The sequence below is a fragment of the Adiantum capillus-veneris genome, chromosome 16 (genome assembly GCF_014529385.1).
Source record: "Adiantum capillus-veneris isolate H3 chromosome 16, ASM1452938v2, whole genome shotgun sequence".
Classification (NCBI taxonomy): Eukaryota; Viridiplantae; Streptophyta; class Polypodiopsida; order Polypodiales; family Pteridaceae; genus Adiantum; species Adiantum capillus-veneris.
In genome coordinates this window covers 26,675,425-26,684,519 of record NC_140946.1, presented here as the reverse complement: position 1 = coordinate 26,684,519, position 9,095 = coordinate 26,675,425, and positions in this window count along the sequence as shown.

Here is a 9,095-nt window from a genome sequence, read left to right as displayed (position 1 = left end):
ACCTCAGCTAACCATGTTCATTGCATCACCTAGGTCACAAGGAACACAAAGATTGTATTGTAACAAGTCTCTCTTAATGGGAGAAATCATAATACAAATGCCTATTGGAGGGGGGACCGGCTCCACATAAATCCGGTCCTCAACTCTTGTCATATTCTCTTAATTCTCTCTCTTGCAAAAGTATTGTTCATGCCAAGTTAGCTAATTGCTATGATTACGTTGCTATCTTCAATTATGTTCACCCGCTATGCTCACAAAGTCATTTCTCAAAAGTACTCTCATTAATTTCGGCATCAGAGCATTTGGTTTCTCTTTTTTACTTAAGAAGAGAGGTCCTTAAGTAGCCTATAAATGGTTGATGTTGTTAATTATAATAGGGTAAGTGGAACTGGGATCTATTATCGGTTTTGTTGAGCCCACTATGTGGGGGATGGTGCACACCTCGGGAGCTTTGGACTTAATAATGGAGTCTTTTTAGACTTGCCTACGGCTTTACCATTATTGAGCCATAAGAAGTCTGAAAGGAGCTAGCCCTCGGCAACTCTGCTATGTTAGATCTACTCGTTTACTCTCTATAATTAACCACTTCGAGCCGTGGGTGTAGATACTTAAGAGCCGATTTTCAAAGGCTAAGAGTAGTGGCAACTAAGGTTTTGAATTGCCAAAGCATACACTAAGTACATACATAAATTTTGTTAACATGGATGACAATAATCAAGAGAGTAGAATGAACATTGATAGCTTTGATTTTGCACATGAAGGTGCTAATGATGATGCTCCCATGTTTGTGAATTATCTCGTCACTAGGTTGTATCAAGCTATGGGCAAAGCTATGGGCAACCCTGCTTTGAAAGCCGAAGTTACTCAACAACTTTGTGCTTATGGAATTTCCCTTCCTCTCCAAGAAGAGAGAGAGCTTAGGAGGCGTCTTGAACAGACCCGCAAAAGAAGACTCTCTCCCATTCGAGAGGAGAAATCCAAAGAGCAAGAAAGCAATGAAAGTTTAAGTTCCTCTAAAGATGTGGCTCCATGAAGACGGCGGTCTAGACGATCGCCCACTCCTCCCAAGAGGAAAAGATTAACACATAGTCCTTCTCCTCATTACTCGGAAAGGCAAGACAGGTAACAAAGGAAGAAAAGGGCTAGGAAGAGGTCACCCTCTTCTCGTTCTTCTTCACCTTCCTCCTCTTCCAATGAAAGTTATGGCTATTCGCCTAGAGAATACAAGAGGGGAGGACATCGCAAATCATTTTCTGCATGGCAAAGGTCACAAAAGCTAAAGAACTTCAAGGAGGGAGGAAAGAGTATCTCTTTTCTCACCTATGATAGCACCATTGGTGCTACCAACAAAGTGTTGGCCTTCATCTAGCAATTTGATGCGGCCTTTGGAGAAGAGGGCTTCACAGAGTCCTCCATGCTACGCCATGTAGCTATGCACTTCCAAAAATCAGCTCGTCAATGGTGGGCTAGCCTTCGTGGCAATGGTGAAGCCCCAAAGACATGGAAAACTCTACGAGTTTCCATCATGAAGAAATTTCTTGCAAGCGATGCAAAAGACAAAGTGCTTATTGAATGGCGCAGCTTGAAGCTTCTCTCTCATGAGTCTATCCACAAGTACGTAGACAAGTTTTGGGATTTACATCTCAAGGCTACTGTCTTTCAAAAGATAGACTTTGCCGAGCAAAGGCAGCAATTCTGCATTAGAAAAAAATTGGACCCCCTTGGGGCCATGTAAGGATCCCTAATTTTAAGGGATTAAAGCTAATTTTGTAGGGGATGGAGGGAACAAAGACAATAAATAGGGATACTTTTGTAGCTCTCTCTCTCTAACTTCTCTCTAGATAGTGGAGGGGGGGAAAGTAGGGAATGAGGGTGGTAAAGTAGGAGGAATAGGGGGGATAAAGTAGGTGAGAGAGGGGAGTAAAAAGAGAGAGAGGAGTAAAGGTAGAGAGAAGAACCATTCTCTCTCTACCTATCACCAAACAAAGAGAGTAAGTAGTTATGACAAAAGCCACTTTTCAGTTCGTGCATCAATTTACCCCCAAAAAATGAATTTTTTATAAAATCTTCAAAATGGATCTTTTAAGCTTTCAAAAGGTCCCTATATATATATATATATATATATATATAAAACAATATTTTTTTAGAAGAATCTAGCTTTTATAAGCTCCAAATCTAAAATTCCTTGGGTCCCTCTTTACATTAACTCCAAGAATAAATAGACAATGCCACATCATCAAAACGTCCATCTAATAAAGCCTAAAAATTAAAATTTTGAAAATTTGAAAATTTCCCTCCTTTGAGCTCAAAAATTGAACCCATATATGAAAAAATATATTTTAAAGTCTTTTTATCCCAAAAATTGTCTGTTTATCCCAAAAAGTATATCTTATCAAATTTTTTTCCCATCATAACTTTTCACCATGTCTCTTCGCGACATAACCAATGAATCACCTGCGCCGTCATCTACTAGGTCAACTAATGTCCCTCTGCGTCTACCGATCGAATTTGCTCCCACAAAAAAAATGACGAGAAGGCATCTCAACCGGCATCCGTACGACGGTTTCGAGGAGAAACCAATGTTGACTTGTGGCTTGATGGAGGGTTGTATCCAAAAGATCCCAAGCTTAATCAAATATGTGGGAGAAGGAGAACGCGGTCTTCTTGGGTATTGTAAGAGATTGGACTCCAATCACGCAGGTGCGTCGGCATATTTTCGACAACAATGTCAAGTGTTACACAATCATTCCACAAATCTGCAGCAACAACTACATTCCACAGAGAAACAACTCAAAGATCTTAAAGAGGAGATGAAAGCTATAGAAACAGAGGTAACTAAGCTACAGATTGCAATGATGCACCTAAAAGCCACTCCATTTGGCATGCGTGAGCGTAAGAGAGAGTTCTCTTCCATTGAAAACTTAGCATCTAATGGAGGGGCACGTAAGAAGCGGATCACGGCAACCAGGTATTTTTTTAAATTCACAGTGTTTATAACTCTCAAATAATTTTCATCAATTTGTAACTCGGTTCACCTTTTGAAATAGGACATATATACAAGATGTGTGTGGAAGTTTTAGACAAGAGGACCGTTGCAACCTTCTCCTAGGATGCATCTCAAAGGAAGATATACTTTACATCATAGGTTGTGAAAAGGCCAAACACATGAAAGATACCATCACAAAGGAGATCCTAAAAAAGATCTCTAACCTTGTGTTTCAGGATGATGTCCAGAGAGCTTGTGATGAGGTTGGGATCAGCACAAATGCATACCATGCACTTCATGGATTGACGAAAGATGCATTACGAGAGCAAGGCATCACCGAGATTTTATTTCCTATTCCACATAGGGTCCGACTTGCAAAAAAAGCAAACAATGATCTCGTTCGGGAATCCCTTGGCGAATACGAACACATTGAAGGATCCATGGTGTACTCTTCCACGAGTGTCAAGTCACGTGGTAATATAAAGGGAGGCAATACTATTCCTAATGGGACAAAGTCTTTTAGTTATCATCAATTCAACAATATTTTTGTTGACTTGAAACGACTACAACGAGCTATGGTTAAATTTTATGCTTTGTCTCCACAAGGTAATACAAATTGTAATGTCGTTTTTTATTTGTATTGAATATCATTTAGTATAACAATTCAATTCTTGTGTTGTTTCATTACTTGGAGAGAAGCTCATATTTATTCTTAAGCTAGATGAATGTCAAATTGTCAAAGGACGGAGATTGGAACGTATGAGTGTGACAATCATGAATGAGGCAATGTTTTTTGCAAAAGTCAATGCTATCGGTGATCATTCTCAGAAACCATCATTTAGTGTACAATCGGAAAAAGAAATATGGTGGTTACGAGCTTTTGAAGTTCCGAAAGAGACTCATGAGGTGTTGGCATGGGTCTTCTCTATGATCCCGTGGATCACAGAGGTTATTAAGGCACAACTAGAGGGAGAAAAGCTAGAAGTAGATGGAGTAGGTACATTTGATGTTGAGTGGCACTTAGGAGGTGATCTAAAAACAATCAAATGTATACTTGGGTGTAAACAAGGTGCTTCATCACTTCTTCCTTGTCCATATTGTGTACGAGGATACAAGGAGAGTACTCGTGGCTCCACGTCTTCAAAGAAAAATGTCAAGGGAAGTCAGGCAACAAGGTCAATGGATGATGATGCAAGGGATTGGGTGTTCTCGGTGTTGAAGTGTCCTATCATGGAGGTCCCCAATCGGTCGACAAAAGATAAAACATGGCATCCCATTATCAATTTTCCACTTACAAATGTACACTTTTGCACTTTGCATGCCTTTATGCGTATATTTGATCGCTTGTTAAAGCTTCACATAGAGTACGCTTTCACAATGAAACCACTTTCCAGATCCGTGGAAGCCATTGGAATAGTTGAAACAATTCTAAATTCGATTAGATGTCATGGTGGCAATGTTTCTATCATCGGTGAGGTGGATAATATACAGGAAGTGCCACAAAAAGTATCTATGAATGGTGTGAAAGCACGTACGTTTTTCAAGAAACCAGGGATGCGAAAGGAGAGGGGTGAAGAGGATGCTCCATGGGAGCTATGGAAAGCGCTTTGCAAGTGTACGACCGATAAAGATTCAAATCCCGTGCTTGTAAATCTGCGTAGGCAAGTGTGGCACCACTTGGAGTTAGTGCTTCAAATCATGTGGAAACCCCAAACCACGAGCGAGCAACAAAATTTGTTCAAAGATCACATTTCAAATTTCACTAAAGCATTTGTGCAAGTGTGGGGAGAGAGCAATATCACACACTACATGGTAAGTTACTTTGTTCAGTTCAAATTTTGATACTATACATAAATATTTATTTTATCTAAGCATTTTTTCTTGATGCAGCATATTTTGTATGCGCATGGAGCATTCTTTATGTCAAAATATGGTTCATTAGACATGTGGAGCACTCAAGGAATGGAAAAATCACATTATCGAGCCAAAGGTGTTTACTTTAAAAATACACATCACGGTGGTGGAACTACGAGATCCAACTACATGAAGGAGATGTTTGATTGGTTCTTTTGTTGTTCTTTGGGGAGATGTCATGCCATAGAGCGAGCGCGAAAGTCAAGTCTTGCCAAGGAGGTTAGGAGACAATCTCGACTTACTGCTAAAGAGAAATGGAGAAACTCCACCGGACCCCTTAATCATGCTAGGTGGCGTGAAAATCGCCATAGAGTGGGCAAACGTTGGTTACCCAACATGTAAAACAAATGATGCTATGCAATGTAATGTTTATGTTTGTAGATGTCTTTGTTGATTTGCATATAATACTTCTCCATTTATCTATTTTTTGTTTTTTATATTTTGATGATATTAAGAGTTTTTTTAAGTGGCCTGGTCAAGTGTGAAGAGACCTTTTTTTTAAAAATAGAGGGCTTTTAGAGAAGGAGTCTCATTTTCAATCTTGCCCCTTCTTACACCATGGCATGCACAAAGCAAACAGCAAGAAAAGATCAACCTTTTTTTGCTCACCCTCACTCAACCGTCGAAGGTGCTCAAAAACCACCTTGGATACATGAACAAGAGCTCATAGAAGAGATAGAGAGAGAATGGTCACGTGAAGAGCAACAAGATGGACAACCTTCACGCAAGAAGAAACGGGTAGTGACATCAGACACAGAAACCGAAACGGACAACGAAGCACAAAGAACACCATGGAGCGGACAGGAGATCCCAAGCAATCATCGAGTTCCGGTCGGGAAGACATTGCCACGTGGCTTCGGCGCTTTGCCGTCAGATCAGCCTAGAGGTGATCATGGGTTACTAAATGAAGAGGATTTTGAGGATGTAGCAGACGAGCCAGTTGGAGCGCAGGGTGGAGTTGAAGAGCCAGTCGGAGCACATGGTGGCCTTGAAGATGCGTAAGCTCCCCCTTGCAAGCCCTCTCGTAAAAAGAAAAAGTTTTTCAAGGTTCGTCCTCGCAAGGCCCATGTCGCAGATCCTACCATCCCTCAACAACGGGCTCTTGCTGTGAAGCGACGCATTCCAAAGGCGTTGCAAGAGATTCTTCACTATCAAAAAACTTCAGACCTTCTCATACGCAAGGCACCATTTGCACGTTTGGTAAAAGAGATCATGCAAAGTTATCGAATGGCGTTTTGAGTTCAAGGTATCGCCATAGAAGCTCTGCAAGAAGCGGCAGAATATCATCTAATTTGTATTTTTGAAGACACCGACTTGTGTGCTATTCATGCAAAACGGGTGACAATAATGCCCAAAGATTTAGCTCTTGCGCGTCGAATCAGAGGACAAAGAGATTGAATTTGACTTTTAGGCAATTTTGCCAATGTAAAGATATCTTTTTGAAATATAACGAGTCGTGTACATTTGTTTTAGGTGATAAGTAAAGCTAACTAGAGAGAGGAAAAGAGAGAGAGAGAGAGATGTGGATAAAAGAACTGTCAACCAAGTTTGGTTGATTGAATAACCAAAATAACATTGTATTCTTATAATTTTGGTATAAATAAGCTTTAATTAGGCTGTCTAGAGGCCTTCCGCAGAGGTGCGCGAGAAGTCAGAAGTAACATTTACTTCTGACTTCTCACGCGCCTCTGCGGCAGGCCTCTAGACAGCCTAATTAAAGCTTATTTATACCAAAATTATAAGAATACAATGTTATTATGTTTTTATTGATGGAGATTGGACTGAAAAAAACTCTATATTTTGATTCAGATAATTACACAAGTGTATCACAAGATAGAACCAATCATATACTATCTATCGTACAATAAACTCAATATAGAAGTTGAAAAGTACCAGTTAAAATAAATTTCCATTCGAATTTTGAAATAACAAAGTACAAAGATGTGATATATCTCATTACATATTTGAAGGAGTTAATTACAAGATTTATACATCTATTGACTGTTTGAGCCATCTATGATATGGCGAGCAATGTTTTCTCGGCGCTCTTGGGCGCAAGGAAGGTGTTTGTGCAGCACATCCCAAGCAATTTGTTCCACATTGCTTAGACCTACAGCTTGGCTTAAGGCCACGTTACAAAGCACACGACCACGAATGTGTGTCGCAAATGCAGCACTGGCCAAAGATTTATTTACAAGATATATAACTTGGGAGGCTTGAGATATGGTTGACAGGCATAGGATGCGGCTCATTGCTTTCATCATTGACACCCAAAATTGACCACAAGGAGTGTACTCCTTGTGGATTATCGCAAAGCCGTCCTGGGGGAGCTTGCCAAGGTAATGCGCAAGAGACGACTGCCAAGCAAAATCTTGGCGCCTACCATCTCCTCCTCGACCTGCATGCTCATCCAGCTCCACAACGTTCTACAAAGAAATGAATAGGTAAATAAGATTTCAGAATGCAACAATGAAAATTAACGTTATCACAAAACAAAAATCAATTAATACCTCTTGTTTTTCGTCGTCTTCATCGTTTATGCCTTTGCTGTCAAGAGAAATAGATGAATTGGGAGCCATAGCGACACTCTCAAGTTCATCTATATGAACAGGCATAGGAGTGCGTTGGGCCTTAAACAATGCGCGTGTAGCTACAAACTCATCCTCCGACACAGATGAGTGCGGTGCATCTGTCACCTCCACCATTGCCAACTCCACTGTATCTACCACACTCTCTCCAAGGGGAAGGAGGCTTCGATCCAAAGGATCGGAAGAGGGGTCAATGGCAGAGGACTCTACAGTGGCACAGAGGATGGACAGACACTCATCCATGCAGATGTCAAAAGTCTTTTCAAGATCATGTAAAAATAAATATTCCTCCCCATCTATCACAATTGGGGAGAGGTGTTCAAAAAAAACCTCCGGAGTTAATGTCTCCTCCAGCGCATTTGCAGCGGGCTTAAAGGATGCTTTTGCACCCTCATCACCCATGGATTTGGCGGCATCCATGACACCTCCTGGGTAGGTTAGGGCAAGAATATTGCCCTCTTTGCTTGCATCCCAGGGCGCTGTAATGGGCTCCTTTGTGTCCTTGACGACACCCCCAAGGCGCAAATGAGGCAAACTCACCTCAGATCTTTCAGGATCCTCCGCAAGAAGAAACACAAAAGTCGCCAAGCAACTTAGAAACTGGGTGCCGACCTTCTTCTTTTTCGAACGTGAATCTTCAATGTACTGACTTGCCTCACACGCAATTACACAAAATCGTTGAAGTCGCTGGGTGAAAGGCCGATCGCCTTTGTGTATGTAGCGAAGCAAATCGCATGGAATCCACAATTCTCCTTGTCCAACAATTGGTACAACATACTTGTCGATGTAAAATTCAAAAAATTCTAAGATAGGCTGTTTAGGTGAATAGTTGCATTCACATCAGGGAATTGGGTGAAGAAATTGTGAAGATCTTCACGATCTTGCCACTCGGTTGTTTGTAAGAACTCTTGGAAGCGTTGTAACGCCGTGGCTTTGGGAGGGGTGGAGGAGGATGCCATAATGCTAGCTCTTAAAGTAGGAATGCAAAGAGTGTTGGAGCTCAAATGAGAGTGTGAATAGGCAAAGAGTGTGAAAATGGTAGGGTTTAGGAGGCTTTATATAGCACGCCCCCCCCCTCCCAAAAAAAAATATCAATAATTAAAATATTAAACAATTTTCATTAAGTAACACAAATAACAAGAAATTATAAAAAACTTACAAACTAAATTACAATCATTTAACTCAAAAAACACATCACTACAACTTTAAGATAATGTGCATTGCCAAAATTTGATACAACCATCTGCTTGAGAAAAAAATTGTGATATTATAAAAAATTTAAGTACAAAACATAACTACTCTAATGATAAAATCAAATTCTCTTCCGTCGTCCATGCCTTTTCAATTTGAATCGTGCTCTCCATGTGGCTACCAATCTAGTAAAAAATAAATAAATTAGCATACCCAACTTAGAGCAAGGAATAATAAAAAAAACATAAATATAACATAATTAAGAGACAAAATCATTCACCTTACGTCGTCCGATGCAAAATTTTGTATTTTCTCGATGCTCTAAACCCATTATCACTAAGTGCTCCCGCACATTGGCCAATGTCCAATGCTTGTTCACTTGGACGGTTTCAACGGCACCACTCGACAATTTGATT